Genomic DNA, 17,967 nt, shown 5'->3' with positions numbered 1-17,967 from the left:
GATGATGATGATGATGGGGCGAGCAGACAGCTGATGTGCTCTGAGGAGGATGAAGATGAGGAGGATGAAGCTGAGGGTGAACAGCAGCCAGCTGTTGAATCTGTCCAGAGAGCAAACATCTGGAAACTTCCAGAAAGAAGGAACGCTGAGAGTTGGACGGCAGGAGAAAGGTCAGACATGTTCTACTGTTCTAGTCTGTACTGTTGTAGTCTGTACTGTTCTAGTCTGTACTAGTCTGTACTAGTCTGTTCTAGTCTGTACTGTTGTAGTCTGTTCTAGTCTGTACTGTTCTAGTCTGTACTGTTGTAGTCTGTACTGTTCTAGTCTGTTCCAGTCTGTACTAGTCTGTTCTAGTCTGTTCTAGACTGTACTGTTCTAGTCTGTTCTAGACTGTACTGTTCTAGTCTGTACTGTTGTAGTCTGTACTGTTGTAGTCTGTACTGTTATAGTCTGTTCTAGTCTGTACTAGTCTGTTCTAGTCTGTACTGTTGTAGTCTGTTCTAGTCTGTACTGTTCTAGTCTGTACTGTTCTAGTCTGTTCTAGTCTGTACTAGTCTGTTCTAGCCTGTTCTAGTCTGTACTGTTCTAGTCTGTTCTAGTCTGTACTGTTCTACTCTGTACTGTTCTAGTCTGTTCTAGTCTGTACTGTTAAAGTCTGTTCTAGTCTGTACTGTACTAGTCTGTACTGTTCTAGTATGTACTGTTCTGGTATGTACTGTTCTAGTCTGTACTAGTCTGTTCTAGTCTGTATTGTTCTAGTCTGTACTAGTCTGTTCTAGTCTGTACTGTTGTAGTCTGTTCTAGTCTGTACTGTTCTACTCTGTACAAGTCTGTTCTAGTCTGTACTGTTGTAGTCTGTTCTAGTCTGTACTGTTGTAGTCTGTTCTAGTCTGTACTGTTGTAGTCTGTTCTCGTCTGTTCTGTTCTAGTCTGTACTGTTCTAGTCTGTTCTCGTCTGTTCTGTTCTAGTCTGTACTGTTCTAATCTGTTTTAGTCTGTACTGTTCTAGTCTGTACTAGTCTTTACTAGTCTGTACTGTTGTAGCCTGTACTAGTCTGTTCTAGTCTGTTCTGTTCTAGTCTGTTCTATTTTAGTCTGTTCTGTTCTGTTCTGTTCTAGTCTGTACTGTTCTAGTCATTTCTATTTTAGTCTGTTCTGTTCTAGTCTGTACTGTTCTAGTCTGTTCGGTTCAAGTCTTTACTAGTCTGTTCTAGTCTGTACTGTCTTAGTCTGTTTTAGTCTGTTCTGTTCTAGTTTGTTCTGTTCTAGTCTGTTCTGTTCTGTACTGTTCTAGTCTGTTCTGTACTGTTGTAGTATGTACTGTTCTAGTCTATTCTGTTTTAGTCTGTTCTGTACTGGTCTAGTCTGTTTTAGTCTGTGATGTTCTAGTCTGTTCTAATCTGTACTGTTCTAGTCTGTTCTGTTTTAGTCTGTTCTGTACTGTTGTAGTCTGTTCTATTCTAGTCTTTACTGTTCTAGTCTGTACTGTTCTAGTCTGTTTTAGTCTGTTCGGTTCTGTACTGTTTTAGTCTGTACTGTTCTAGTCTGTTTTAGTCTGTACTGTTCTAGTCTGTACTAGTCTGTACTAGTCTGTACTGTTCTAGCCTGTACTAGTCTGTTCCAGTCTGTTTTAGTCTGTTCTGTTCTAGTCTGTTCCAGTCTGTTCTAGTCTGTTCTATTTTAGTCTTTTTTGTTCTAGTCTGTACTGTTTTAGTCTGTTCTGTTCTGTACTGTTCTAGTCTGTACTGTTCTAGTCTGTTTTAGTCTGTTTGGTTCTGTACTTTTTTAGTCTGTACTGTTCTAGTCTGTTCTGTTCTGTACTGTTCTAGTCTATACTGTTCTGTACTGTTCTAGTCTGTACTGTTTTAGTCTGTTCTGTTTTAGTCTGTTCTGTTCTGTACTGTTCTAATCTGTACTGTTCTAATCTGTACTGTTCTAGTCTGTTTTAGTCTGTTTGGTTCTGTACTGTTTTAGTCTGTACTGTTCTAGTCTGTTCTGTTTTAGTCTTTTCTAGTCTGTTCTGTTTTAGTCTGTTCGGTTCTGTACTGTTTTAGTCTGTACTGTTCTAGTCTGTTCTGTTTTAGTCTTTTCTAGTCTGTTCTGTTTTAGTCTGTTCGGTTCTGTACCGTTTTAGTCTGTACTGTTCTAGTCTGTTCTGTTTTAGTCTTTTCTAGTCTGTTCTGTTTTAGTCTGTTCTGTTCTAGTCTGTTCTGTTCTAGTTTGTACTGTTCTAGTCTGTTCTAGTCTGCACTGTTCTAGTCTGTTCTAGTCTGTTCTGTTCTAGTCTGTTCTGTTCTAGTCTGTTCTAGTCTTTACTGTTCTAGTCTGTTCTAGTCTCTTCTGTTTTAGTCTGTTCTGTTCTGTACTGTTTTAGTCTGTCTAGTCTGTTCTGTCTAGTCTGTTCTGTTTAGTCTGTTCTGTTCTAGTCTCTTTTGTTCTCCTGTGTTCTCACTCTGCCGCTCTGATATCGGCTGCCTTGCTTTGTCTTATTTCCATCCCCTGACTCACTCTGACTTTACTTCCTGGAAACATTTTACAGAACTGAAAGGTTCCTCTCTCTCTCTCAGCGGGGAACGTGTTCCCTTATGTTCTCTAATGTTCTCTAATGTTCTCTAACTGTCGTCTTCTGTCGCAGATCTCACTGAAAGGTTCTGTCGGTTGAGAGGAAACCTGCTCTTCATCCTCAACAAACAGGTGACAGCCAGAGTGTGTGTGTGTGTGCACTTTAACCTAAACCACAGAGAAACCTGTGACACATTAACCCTGTGTGTGTGTGTGTGTGTGTGTGTGTGTGTGTGTGCGTGTGCGTGCGCAGGGCGGTAAGCTGGTGGAGGTGCTGCTGTTGGAGAGATGTGAGGTTGTGACGGACGATGACAGACGACTGGCTGTCAGTAAGTGACGCACACACTCTGAGGTTGCACCCCGGGGCTAACGTTGCACGAGCAGGACATTTTCTCCATAAAATATGATTTCACCCGAATCACTGATGAAGTTGTGTTTTTGTAAAGTAATCAATAAAGTTTGGGGTTTTCTTTGGTTATTTCCTGTTTTATTTTATAGGTTTACTCAAGTCTTGTTTTGATTTACTTCTTGTCTTTGTTTATTTTGTGTATTTAGTCTTTGTTTTCTTGGTTCCGTGTCAGTTCCTTCGGTCACTGGATACTTTTGCATTATTGGGTTTTCTGACTTTAGTTCGAATACAATCCTGAGTTTCCTGAGTTGTAACAGAGTCCTGCTGTTAGCTAGCTACAAAGGAGGGATATGCACTCTGAACTTAACATTGACAAACTGAAATTTATTAAAGAATTGAACAATAATAATAACAACAATTAAACTAAACTAGAACACCAGGAAACGGCAGAAATTAGACAAAACTTCCACGTTAAAATCAAAATGGTCCACTTCCTGTTTGGTTTAGGATATGGCTCCAAGAGGCTTTTTTGTACATCTTGACATGTGCCTGTTGATTTTGTGTTCAGGCTCTTATCAAACATGAGCATTTTGGTGCAGATTGGACAAAGTATCCTGAAGTTAAAACAATGTCCTGTTTTGTGGTGACACCTCAAGATTCGGCGCCACGCCACGGACACGCCCTTAGGCGAAAACTCAAGATTTTGATAAATTTTGACTGTAATTGTGTTTACATTATACTGAGTCGATCCGATCAGTTCTCTAGGAGGAGTTCGTTAAAATACAAAGCGTGCAAATAGCCAAAATGGCCACTAAATCCAACTTATATTCAACCCATATCCATTTCAGGCTTAAATGAACAACTTCAAATTCAAGCCCCACCCATTTTTGAGTACAGATATGAATACAGATAGTTTGCAGTTTCACAATCCTAACCCAGAATACTTTCAACATTTTCTTCACTAGCATTGCTGTACACCGGTACAACTACTGAGGTCCAAAAACTGATCTTGCTAGCAGACTTTGATGCCTCAAAGCATCAAAATAAGTTTTTTTTTCCTAAATTCAACGCCAAGCCACAGAAACGTCATTAAATGAAGAGTCGTGACAATTATTACACATCATCAGCAACATCTGAAAGGTCTTCTGACCAAACTTCAGCTGGATCTGATCTATCTACTTGGAGTAATACATGAAAGTATAAAACATTTACTGTTTCCAGTAGTTCATAGTGAGACTCTTATCAGACAGATTGTTTGTTCTATGTTATATTGTTTGTTTTTATTTTAGATTATTTATTTATTTATTCATTCATTTGTTTTTTAAAATGTGGGAGGAAACCGAAGCTTTTAGGGGAAAACCCACGCCAACACGGTGAGCACTCTGTACTCCTCACAGCAAAAGGGGTTCAAAGGCTGGAAGTGAACCTTCACCTTATAGCTGCAAGGCCACAGTGTTACACTGAGGCACCTGTGTGGCCCTATAGCACCTGATGTCCCATGTTGCGATCCACTAGACGATTCTTCTCTTAACTAAGATCTTTTTTTTTTCATTATGGTTAAAATGTGGGCGAACCGAAGCCCCTCTAAGTAAACCCTGTGTCATCCCAGTTAGTACGTGTGTCCGGTCCCTATGGCACCCGATGTCGCGATCCACCAGACAATTCTTCTCTTAACTGAGATACTTTTTTTTCATTATAGTTTAAAATGTGGGCGAACCGAAGCCCCTCGGAGTAAACCCTGTGTGATCCCAGTTAGTACGTGTGTCCAGTCCCTATGATACCTGGTGTCCCATGTCGCGATCCACCAGACAATTCTTCTCTTAACTGAGATACTTTTTTTTCATTATAGTTTAAAATGTGGGTGAACCGAAGCCCCTCGGAGTAAACCCTGTGTCATCCCAGTTAGTACGCGTGTCCGGTCAAAGATTACTCTTTGCGTCCGATGCAAGCAGCAAATGGCTTGGCCACAGTCTTGAAGAGACGTGAAAAGAATCTGTTCACGCCGGTCTTCTTCTGTGGCGTCACCAGATGCTTCGTTAGTGTCTCAGTAATAAATCTGTAAACAGATGCATCCTGGGACAGCAGGCACATCTTCAAGATCTTGTCGTTGCCTGTCAGCTTGCACAACTCCTTGTGCACCGCCTTGGCGACCTTCTTAATGTGATGACCGCTTGGGTTCACAGCGACCTTGGAGCCTCCGATCTGTTTGCAGAGCATCTCCACGAGAAACTTGTTGAAGGCCTCAGTGTCATTCAGAGTCACATGAATGTGCGGAGGTATCGGACTTGCCATAATTTTACGAACCAGTGCAATGACCATAAGCCTGCAGCTGGTATCGTCCCACTGATGGGTTGCTGGTGCTGCGGTCTCAACTGCAGCTTCAGCCCTGACCGATGACTGAACGGGGGTGGAAGGTGATTCTACGTTAACCACCAGGGTGTCACCAGCCTTAGCTTTCATCGGTGACTTAACGGATTGAACACGGGTGGAAGGTGATTCTACGTTAACCACCAGGGTGTCACCAGCCTTAGCTTTCATCGGTGACTTAATGGATTGAACGCGAGTGGAAGGTGATTCTACGTTAACTACCAGGGTGTCACCAGTCTTAGCTTTCATCGGTGACTTAACGGATTGAACACGGGTGGAAGGTGATTCTACGTTAACCACCAGGGTGTCGTCAGTCTTAGCTTTCATCGGTGTCTTAACGGATTGAACGCGGGTGGAAGGTGATTCTACGTTAACCACCAGGGTGTCACCAGCCTTAGCTTTCATCGGTGTCTTAACGGATTGAACACGGGTGGAAGGTGATTCTCGTTAACCACCAGGGTGTCACCATTCTTAGCTTTCATCGGTGTCTTAACGGATTTAACGTGGGTGGAAGGTGATTCTACGTTAACCACCAGGGTGTCACCAGTCTTAGCTTTCATTGGTGTCTTAACGGATTGAACACGGGTGGAAGGTAATTCTACGTTAACCACCAGGGTGTCGCCAGTCTTAGCTTTCATCGGTGTCTTAACGGATTGAACGCGGGTGGAAGGTGATTCTACGTTAACCACCAGGGTGTCACCAGCCTTAGCTTTCATCGGTGTCTTAACGGATTGAACACGGGTGGAAGGTGATTCTACGTTAACCACCAGGGTGTCACCATTCTTAGCTTTCATCGGTGTCTTAACGGATTTAACGCGGTTGGAAGGTGATTCTACGTTAACCACCAGGGTGTCACCAGTCTTAGCTTTCATCGGTGTCTTAACGGATTGATCGCGGGTGGAAGGTGATTCTACGTTAACCACCAGGGTGTCACCAGTCTTAGCTTTCATTGGTGACTTAATGGATTGAACAGGGGTGGGAGGTGTCGCGCAGCAACTTCCTACAGGTGTCGCGCCGCAACTTCCCACGACTGAGGGGGTCTCAGCAGGCGACGTGTGACAGATCACCTCCCTGATTTTTTTCACGACGAGACTTGCGTGGTCCCTCTTTGTTTTGTGGCGTATCAGCTGCCTGGTAAGCCATTGCCTAATCTGCCCCATAAAGCAGTCCACGTCGCCCTGTATTGTGAAGCGGAAGTCCTCCATGGGAACCTCTGGCTGTAAGTGTTGGGAAACTATATTGCCGAGCTCTATGCCAGCTGCGTTGTCTTGACCGCTTCCGACGGAATTGATTATCTCGTCAGGGGTCATGTCTTCCGTGGCCATCTTTAGATCCTCTTCATTTAATGATATGATGCTTCTAATTACCAGATCAGCCTCCTCCATCAGCTCACTCACAGAAGACGGTTCTTCTGGGGGGCATTCATAATCACGCCTCAATTTTGCCATTAGGCCAAGTAGTGACCCCATGGCATAACGCTGAGCGTAGAATGCCTTAACTTTGGCTTCCACTTTTTTCCAGTGGGACGTCTTCTCGGGTACAGCCAGCGATTCCGGCAGTGTACCTTCTGAGTCTATTTTAAGCTCCACGATTGTCTCCCTGACAATCGCAGAGGCCAACTCCTCCACGTCCTGGGAAGATTCAGACTCAAACATCTCGCCTTCTTCCTCCGAAATGTGGACGTTATAGTGAACTGGTCTTATGGTCTTGGCCCTTTGTTGCATGAGGATTTTTACGACTTTGATTGTTTTGTCCACAAAGCTCATCTGAGACTCTGTTCCTGTCTCATCAAGAGAAGGAACAACGGGGGTGTGGCACGACTCCTCCGTTCCAATTAGTGCAATTTCCTCCACTGGCAAATTTTCTATTGTTAGGATGTCTTCCGCAACCTCCGTTGTGAGGCTTTGCTGGGCCTTCTTAATGGCGCACTTTTTAAAGATTCTGGCTGCGTGTCGGACCATTACCTGTAGTCTCAGGGTGAAGGAGTGAGAGATAAGAGGTCTGCTCCCCTCAATGACTCCACCACTTTCAGAGATTTTAGAGAGCATATTAACTCTCTCTGTGACCTCTGTAATCACAGTGTCCGTCAGCTTTTCCGTGCTTCGGGAACTGATGTCTGGGACACCGGTGGCCTCGGATAAGGCCAGAGAGATGGAGTCCTCCAGACACCCGCGGACATCATCTTCAGATACATGGCTCTTCTGTGATCCGGCCGACCCAGAAGAGCTTTTGGAGGATTTAGGAATGTCTCCCTCCTTCTGTTCGCGCTGTCTAAACACCCCATGTATGTGGATGAATATCGTATTAACGATATCCACACACATGTTATTAATAATCTCTTCGGTCTTCGCATCAAGTGACCCGGATTTGAGAAGCGACCAATCTATGTTTGTCAGCTTCTCCAGACACTGTCTGATGTGTGTACGAAGACTCTCCATTGTGTCTTGATCCATCTTGTATTCGTTAATATCCTTGGATTCAAAGTCCTGAAGAATCTGTGCTTCCAGTGTTTGTCTTTGTGTTCGAAGTGAGTCTGAACTGATGTTGGATTTCGATCCTATATATACATCTGCAGACAGAATGTTCGCCTTTGTATCAAAGAAACATTCTATTGTCTTTGATCTCTGACATCATGACATACCGATGACATCACAGCAAAAGATTGAAGGAATAAAAAAAACACAACATTCTGACAATAAAAATATTTAAAAATAAACAAACTTCGCTTAAACTTAATTGATTTAGTCATACACTAAACTATTTGAAATTCTGATTTATAATTAAATTAATAACTACAACTACTGTTAATAGTTCGTAATTTGAAGGATTTGGTAATGTAACTCAGTTACGTGTAATCTATTACCCCTCAAATCTGCTTACTGTTGATTGAGGACCAGTTGATTGCCTGGGGTTTGTAGATTACCGTATTTTCCGGACTATAAGTCGCACTTTTTTTCATAGTTTGGCTGGTCCTGCGACTTATAGTCAGGTGCCACTTATATGTGAACATGTTTTTGAATAATAATTCCGACATGAAACAAGGAGTAGCCTAAACATTACCGTCCACAGCCCCGAGAAGGCGCTCTAGGCTTGACACAAACAAAATTTGCCCCCCAAAAGAAAGTCATTCTCTGCAGATTACAAACTGATGGTAGCAAAATATGCAGCCGAAAACAGTAAACGAGCGGCAGAAAGACAGTTTGGAGTGAGAAACTTGTGATGGACTGGCGAAAAGCAGAGGTTACTCTTACTGCAATGAAGAAAACAAAGAAAGCTAACGTACCAGCACTCAGAGCCGAACGGTGTTTAGCGCCAGTACGTTAATCGCAGGCTGAAAGCAAGATGGCCAGAGCTGGAGGAACGAGTCCACAGATGGGTGCTTGAACAACGTGCTGCCGGGAGAGGCTTGTCAACATTGCAGTTACGTCTCCACGCCCTGGTAGTTGCAAAGGAGATGAATATAAATGACTTTGCAGGCGGGCCTTCTTGGTTTTACCGCTTCATGCAACGTAACTGCCTCTCTGTCAGAGCACGGACAACGGACAACGGTGTGTCAGAAACTGTCAGCAGACTTCCAAGCCAAGGTTGACAGTTTTCTTGAGTTCGTTGAAAAGCAGGTAACTGAACACAACGTGTCACCGGATCATATTATCAACATGGACGAGGTCCCCCTCGCGTTTGATATCCCCATGGGCCGAAGTAATAAATAATAATAATAAATAAATGCGACTTATAGTCCGGTGCGACTTATATATGTTTTTTTTCCTCTTCATGAGGCATTTTTTGACTGATGCGACTTACACTCCGGAGCAACTTATAGTCTGGAAAATACGGTAGTTTTTTTAAATAAAGCTTTGGTACTTACATTACTGTAATAGTAATAAGAGTTTTAAACATGGTGTTCACATTCAGGAGACTAATGCGGCAGCATTAGTGCCCGAGTACCTCCTCATGAAGACTAGAGGGGAGTTATGGAGCTAGATTCTTGGTTAGGTAGCCAGATAGCGGGAAGCCCAGTTGGAGGCTGCGTCTGTCTTTTGTGCACACTGGTGGGTCCTAACACATTGCATTCCCATTCTCCTGTGTGCTTGCGAATATTGTGTAAGTATGGATGGAGTCGTAAAAGTTTTCAAGATGGAAATCATAGTTTGACCAAAATCACTGCACTGTGTTGCAATGTTTGCAGTAATCCTCAAAACTAAAAAAAGCAATACATATTTACATTATGACATTATTAATCTTAAAAGCACTGTGCTCTGTTTGATCCACTATTACATGTTGTTTTTCAGATTTTCATCCATCAGTGTCTCTCACAGTGAGTCCTGACAGAGTGCAAAACTTCACCTCTGACTCTGTCTCACTGAGCTGTGAGGGAAACTCTACTGAGTGGAGAGTGAGGAGGTTGACTGAGAACAGCTACCATTCATACTGCTCCTCCTGGGGGACAATGAATGGATCCACATGCAACATAGACAGTTTCTGGCGAGTGATGCAGTGTACTGGTGTGAGTCTGGATCAGGAGACTTCAGCAACGCCGTCAACGTAACTATTCAGAGTATGGTTTCATTACATTTTTTTTTTCCTTTAGAAATTATTTTAAACATCACATTATGTGTTTTAACATATATTAGAATCATGTTGTACACAGCATCTACATTGAGGCGTTCACTGATTGCTTCATCATATCAGCCTATTTTATAAACATTCAGTGTTAGTTTTGATCATTATTAATTACCATATAACATAAAGTAATAGTAGTACTAACATTTAGCAGTGCATTAGTCCACAAAACAAATTACACCAACATGTTTTCCAGAAAATAAACCATTTGTCTTCTAAATTAATTTGTTAAATTTTAAAGATTATTTTACCAGCAGGTATAAAATCAAAGAATCATCTTTGAATATTTTGTACTGGCCACCACCAACACAATTATATGAATTATTATCAAATTAATTAATGAACACAGTTAAATACTTTTATTGTAATTTTAACCATGTACATCATTACAGTCTAAGCTTTTATCTTATTGTTTCCACAGAGAGCACCGTCACACATCTCTCCTACAGACACTGAAAACCATTTCATCATCTTATTATGATGAGGATTGGATGTAGTATACAGTAGACTTATGTAGCTTTATGGGTGATCTGTACTTAAGTTTTCAGTGTAGTTTGTAGAACCTTGTAGACACCTGCTGTTTATTTGGTAAAATTATACTTTACAGACACATAAGTTGTATGTACAAAAGATAAAACATCAGACTTTATGATCACTCTGTAAAATATATCAGTGATGTGTGATATTTTCTCAACCAGCTGATCTGACTGAAACCTCATATTCTTTGACTGTTTTACAGAAACAGATATTATCCTGGTGAGCCCTGTCCATCCTGTGACTGAGGGAGATTCTGTTAGTCTGAGCTGCAGATTGAGAAGACAAACATTTGAGTCCAATGTGTTTTTCTATCGAAATGAGAAACTGATTCAAAATGATACCAGAAGGGAGCTGAATATCTCTGCAGTGTCAAAGTCAGATGAGGGTTTCTACAAGTGTCAATACTCACAACAAGTGTCAGCACAGAGTTGAATGTCAGTTAATGGTGAGTAGGATTAAACATTTTCTGCATTTTCTTTTAAGTAAACTGTGTTTCTGTTTGAGGAAGATTTTTCAGATGATTTCACCTTTTGGATTACCTGTTTCCTTCTGAGCTGAACAAAGTCTGCATCAGTGATTGTGATAGTCATGACTTATTGTGAATAGGTAATTTCACACTGTATTCTGACATCTTTGTGTATATTGTACTGTAAGTGTTCAGGTGAACATTGAAGCAGGGATTTTTGTTGTGTATGTGCACATGTTTTGTCTGAAGATGTATGTGTATGTTTTTTTGTTTGCTATGACTTGATGCGATATGACTCATCTTTGTTAAATCACTTCGTAAATTCAGTTCAAGAAAAGTGGTATATAAGTTTATTAACTTTTCTTATGTATTATTTATTATTATAGCAGTTCCCAGGCCTGAAAGCTCTTCCTCTCCTGTATTGATTGTTGGGCTGGTTTGTGGAATCGTTCTCATTCTTCTTTTGCTCCTTTTGTATCGCTGCAGACCGTCCAAAGGTTAGAACTTCTTCTTCTATTATAATCTAATAAATAATATGTTTTATCCTTTCATTATTCAAACAAATATATCCTGCTCTCATAGAATAGCACTATTACAATGTACAATAACAAATGATCATAACAGCAAATGTTTTTTTTTTTTTTTTTTCACAGGTTCATGCTGTATCAGGTTGGTTGAACACTCTCTTCTCTCATTTTGAACATAACAACAATACATTACATGTTCTTATTTAAATGTGTTGTATTTGCTTCATGTTGTAGGTCAAACCAGCATCAATCAGGACTCCGACACAAATCATGTGGTCAACCAGAATGAGACTCAGCTATACTCCACTCTTCATGGTTAGCATTTAAACTAATCATATATATATTTGTTTATATGCATTCACACCTTTAAAGACACAATTAGAAATAATCAGACGATGTTTAATTAGTATCATATGTTTAAAAAGATGAATCTGCTCTGTAGGTGATACTTCTCTCTATGAATCAATGAAACGTCCTGAAGACACTGAAAACGGTACAGTTCATATTTTTTATTAACAATGGCCTCTCAAATCTAAGTGAACATATTATTATTAGGAACAAATTCATTATTGCAGTAAGTATATCCGGTTGCCAGTGCACTGAATAAGATTTATCAAAATAAGTCAGGATGTCCAGCTAACAAAAGTCTTAAAACGGGATGAAATTACTTAAAATAATATTGTTAGTATTCCTTCTTCTAGATAACAAAACTTCACACTGGCAATGTCCACACAGAGCTTTTACCAACCAGGTTAACACTGATATATATGATCACCTATTTTGTATAAAACACATTCATATCACATGATGTTTACTTAGTATCATGCAATTAAATTTATTAATCTGAACTTTCCACTGCTCTGTAGGTGATGATTGTATCTATGAATCAATCAAAGGCCCAGAAGACACTGATAAAGGTACAGTATACAGTGACAGCCACTGGGTATCAGTGGGTCCACCACTTTGGTCCAGACTGTAATATCTCATCTTGTACAGACTTCATGTCCCACAGATGATGTCTCCGAATTACTTTGCTGATCCCCTGGCTTTTTGTCTGATGCTACCATTAAGTTGATCTTTTTTTTTTAATGAAATGTTTCACTGATATTTGATTGCATTGAATTCGTACATATATTAATGGCCCCCAGAGGATAAATCTCAGTGACTTTGGTGACTTTGGTATTTTTAACAGTAATAAGATGGATTCAGATTAAATTTAGTACAGACATCCATGATCCCCAGAGGATCCCAATGTGTTTGGTGATCATCTGACTTTTCATCATCAGGTCAACATTTCAATTTGACCAATAATTTTGTGTATGACCAAATACCTGAAAAAATAATGACATTACAATCAGTGATGGATGTACTTTGTGTCTAGTAGTAATTGTGTGATTGTGAGCAAGTAATTGGTTATCACAATTTTCCTCAGTCCAAAATTCATCCATAATGCACAAGTGTGTCACATTTTATACAATTCTACAAACTGAGCACTACCGTCAGAATAGAACATGGTACATCCATATTCCTGTCGTCTTTAATAAGATGAAACTTGGTACACAGCTTCTCCATAAACAAGTGCACAAAATGTTGAAGCATGGCATCAATACCGTCACCCTGTGGCCCTTAATGAAACTCCACCATATCTCTTCAACGTGTTGTTCAATTACCACCGACGTTCAGACTTTAGATTCAGATGTGAATCTCCAGCACTTCTTGCTGTTACTCTGGGCTGCCAAGCAGCAGCATATTGAGCAAACACACACATTTCCTTCAGGAAATTAACATTTTCTAGTTAACAAATGAGAACAAATTAACATGTTAAGTATGCTAAGATGTTGACATCGGTATTTCGCCCAAAGTGCCGCTGTACCTGCAGCATTAAGTGTCTATATCATTGGGACTTCAGCATGTGAATGATTACTCATTGCTGCACTGTAGATCTACGATAGGTACTACTCTGCATTATATATTTTCATCATCAGAGAGGGGTGTAAACCATCTGAAGCACTGCTGTTGTCAATGGAGTGTGACAGGCTGAAATAAGATTGCCATACAAGCTAAAACTAAAACCTGAAATAAAATGTATTTGTCTTGAAACTAATTTCACCCATCCTCAGATCAAGTCTGACTATTTGTTATAAATGCTGCACAAGCTAAGGAGACTGATTATGTGTTACTGACATAAATTCCTCTAAAATATGTATATTTTAAATGCAGTCTAATTCATGGATGCTTCGATTGAACATAACAACATTTGAAAACAAAGTGAGTACTCCAAATAATAACAATGAATAGAAAATCATTTTGAGATGTTTTAGCCTGAAGTGCCAAAAAGTATTGATTTTGTTTTCTGATTATGTTAACAGGGAAGCAACATGAACCAGATGAGAGCTCTGTTTACTCTGATGTCAAGATAGGAACTACTGTCATGCTCAGAGTTTGTATTGAAATCATCACACAGGAGGTCATTATGGGTCAGCATGCAGTTCAATTGATGTCATCTTACTACATACTACCACTAGGTGTCAGAAAAGTTTAAATTTGAAAAATGTTACACATATATATGGCCTTTTATACTTTAAGTTTATCTGTTTCATATGTGATTGTTATTGCTGGTTCTGTGTCATTTGTTTCCAATATATTTCTATCATACAGATATGACATGAAGCTAAATTATTTATGTCTTATTGGTTTTACTCTCTCATCATACAAACTGCATCATGCATTACATTGTACTAGTGTGTACTTCTGTGCTACATGTTACTGTACAGTTGTGAAGAAACAAAAGGGCATCGTGTGTTTTTGTTGTTGGCTTCCAGGTCTGTAAAGAGATCTTTATGGACAAAGACAAAAGGTTAACATTTTGTACACTTTACAATTTATTAGCAGATTATATAAAATATAAAATTTCAAAATAAATAATAGATAAAATATTATATGGATTTAATTACTTTAAGTATTTTAAGGAGAAAGCACAAGACGGCTGAGGCGTTTTCCCATTTAGTATTTATGCACTGTATTATATATTTTTTGTTTTCAAATGTTTTGCCATAAACATCTAACGCAAGCTGTTTAAACAGTTTGATACATTATATTTGAGCTTAATTGTCATTGTTTGTATTGTAAATCTCCACATTTGCAGACAATATTAGATTATTGTCATTTTTTTTGTTTCTAATATCATCAATGCTTTCACAATCTTGTCTTAATTTCTCTCTTTTCTTCTTAACACAAAAACCTTTAGCAGGTTCTCTTTGTTCTTGATTTGGAGGGAAAAGAGGGAAATCAGATCTGAAGGGTGGAGCTATATAATCTTGGGGGAGTGGTTTAGATAGGAGTGGCAGTGATGCAGGTGGGGAGGAGACATGTGATTTAACAATTATAATTAGTAACTGCTATTGAACAACATTTTTATTACATACATGTTTTCCTTTGTCTTTTTACAAATCTATTCATAGCTACTGTAAGTAATTTATTTTCACCTGAATATGTTTTATATTTCTTATTTTTATGATGCAATGCATCATTAAACTATTTTTTTCAACAGTTGAGTTTTTAATAGTTTTTTGACACATGGGCAGCACTATTAAGGGGCTAAATTCCAAAAAATGATCACTGAAAAATCAGCCACTTCACTATCACACTACATTGATCTGAGTTTAGTAGCTGAGCTGCCATTCAGTGCCCACACATTGTTATTCATTGTTACTAATTTGGCTTCATCCTATTTCTTATTTTGAACTCTTCATAGTCTTTGACTTTGTCCCAGCAAAACATATTATCTTGCTTTGCTCCATTCCCAGGGTCCAGTTCCTGGTAGCAACATGTTCAAACTAAACAACTGACTAAGTGTTCACATCCCAGTACTGCACTAATGATTGGTTATTTTTCATTATAATAAACGTTTCAAACACTTAGTTGTGGTTTTAACGATGCTCACCTCTGCTTAATGAACGTATTTAGGGTTAAGGGTCCTAGGGTTCTGTTAAAGTGCCATTGTTGGATACTAAAAGTATCTTTTTGATATTTATTTCCAGTCATTTTAACCTAGCGTTTATCACTGGTTTACGCAGCACATCTACATGAATGCACTGAGACCATTGACAGTGACTGAGACTGATGCATGGCAGCCCTAGATCTTGTGGTCTGACTGTAAATAATTATTAATACAGCACATGTACCTACATACATAATATACAATTGTATATCCATAATGAAGGCTTTGCATATCTCTGCATAGACTGATGCTTTGAAGTAGCAAGAATTTCTGTCAATATCACACTTGTAAAGAATTAAATTTTTTACACTTTTGTTTAAATGAACATTATCAACCATAAATAGAAATGCTCTACTCTAAAAAAAAAAAAAAAAAGCAGGAATGTCAGTCAGTCAATATACCTCGCTAGCTTTTCCCACAAACAACCACCAGGGGGTGGTGAACTACCTTAGTTGATGCCAACAACATGCAAGTACTGCAACTTAGTCTGGGACTAGAGCTGGTGTAGTTATATCCATGATGCCATGTCAGGGTGACTCATGAGCCACAATCTCAAAAAGCAGTAATACTCTCTAACTTTACCAATAATGATATATATATATATATTATATATATATATATATATACACTACTATATGGACACACCTACTATATGGACACACCTTCTCATTTAATGGTTTTTCTATTTACATTGTAGATTTTCACTGAAGGCATCAAAACTATGAATGAACACATATGGAATTATGTAGTAAACTAAAAAGTGTGAAATAACTCTAAATGTGTTTCATATTTTAGATTCCTCAAAGTAGCCACCCTTTGCTTTGTTGACAGCGCTGCAAACCCTTGGCCTTCTCTCAATGAGCTTCATAATGTAGTCACCTGAAATGGTTTTCACTTCACAGGTGTGCCTTGTCAGGGTTCATTTGTGGGATTTCTTGCTTTTCTTGCCGGTTGGTACACAACTGACAGCCTTATTTGACAACTGTAAGAATTCATATTATGGCAAGAACCAATCAGCTAAGTAAAGAGAAACGACAGTCCATCATTACTTTAAGAACTGAAGGTCAGTCAGTCTGGAAAATTGCAAAAACTTTGAATGTGTCCCCAAGTGCAGTCGCAAAAACCATCAAGTGCTACGACAAAACTGGCTCACATGAGGACCGCCCCAGGAAAGGAAGACCAAGAGTCACCTCTGCTGCTGAGGATAAGTTCATCCGAGTCACCAGCCTCAGAAATTGCAAGTTAACAGAACCTCAGATTAGAGCCCAGATGAATGCCACACAGAGTTCTAGTAGCAGACACATCTCTACCTCAACTGTTCAGAGGAGACTGCGCGAATCAGGCCTTTATGGTCAAATAGCTGCTAAAAAACCACTACTAAGGAAAAGCAACAAGCAGAAGAGATTTGTTTGAGCCAAGAAACACAAGGAATGGACATTAGACCAGTGGAAATCTGTGCTTTGGTCTGATAAGTCCAAATTTGAGATCTTTGGTTCCACCCGTCGTGTCAGAAAAGGTGAACGGATGGTCTCTACATGCGTGGTTCCCACTGTGAAGCATGGAGGAGGAGGTGTGATGGTGTGTGGGTGCTGTACTGGTGACACTGTTGGGGATTTATTCAAAATTGAAGGCACACTGAACCAGCATGGCTACCACTGCATCCTGCAGCATCATGCCATCCCATCCGGTTTGCTTTTAGTTGGACCATCATTTATTTTTCAACAGGAGAAGGATCCCAAACACACCTCCAGGCTGTGTAAGGGCTATTTGACCAAGAAGGAGAGTGATGGAGTGCTGCGCCCGATGATCTGGCCTCCACAGTCACCTGACCTAAACCCAATCGAGATGGTTTGGGATGAGATGGACCGCAGAGTGAAGACAAAAGGGCCAACAAGTGCTCAGCATCTCTGGGAACACCTTCAAGACTGTTGGAAAACCATTTCAGGTGACTGCCTCATGAAGCTCATCAAGAGAAGGCCAAGAGTGTGCAAAGCAGTAATCAAAGCAAAGGGTGGCTATTTTGAAGAATCTAATATATAAGAGATGTTTTGAGTTATTTCACACTTTTTTGATTACTACATAATTCCATATGTGTTCATTCATAGTTTTGATGCCTTCAGTGAGAATCTACAATGTAAATAGTCATGAAAATAAAGAAAAACCATTAAATGAGAAGGTGTGTCCAAACTTTAGACTGGTAGTGTATGTGTTTTACACATGCTTGTCCCTAGATAGATAGATAGATAGATAGATAAATAGATAGATAGATAGATAGATAGATAGATAGATAGATAGATACTTACGAGTTATTTACTCTTATCTTTGACTCCTTCAAAGCTAAAAATATTATCCTGCTTTGCTCCGTTCCCAGGGTTCAGTTCCGTTCAGTTAACGTAACATACATGTTATGATGGTATGAGAAACTGGAGCACCCAGAGGAAATGGGATGTTCATTTTGGTAATGCTATATGAGGGACTGCCTTCAGTGAGACCTTATCTTTGTGGAAGCTTTTGGATGAACACACGGCTACTGTGAACT

The sequence above is a fragment of the Dicentrarchus labrax genome, unplaced genomic scaffold (assembly GCF_905237075.1).
Source record: "Dicentrarchus labrax unplaced genomic scaffold, dlabrax2021, whole genome shotgun sequence".
In the NCBI taxonomy this organism is placed as follows: domain Eukaryota; kingdom Metazoa; phylum Chordata; class Actinopteri; family Moronidae; genus Dicentrarchus; species Dicentrarchus labrax.
This window is presented reverse-complemented; position numbering follows the sequence as displayed.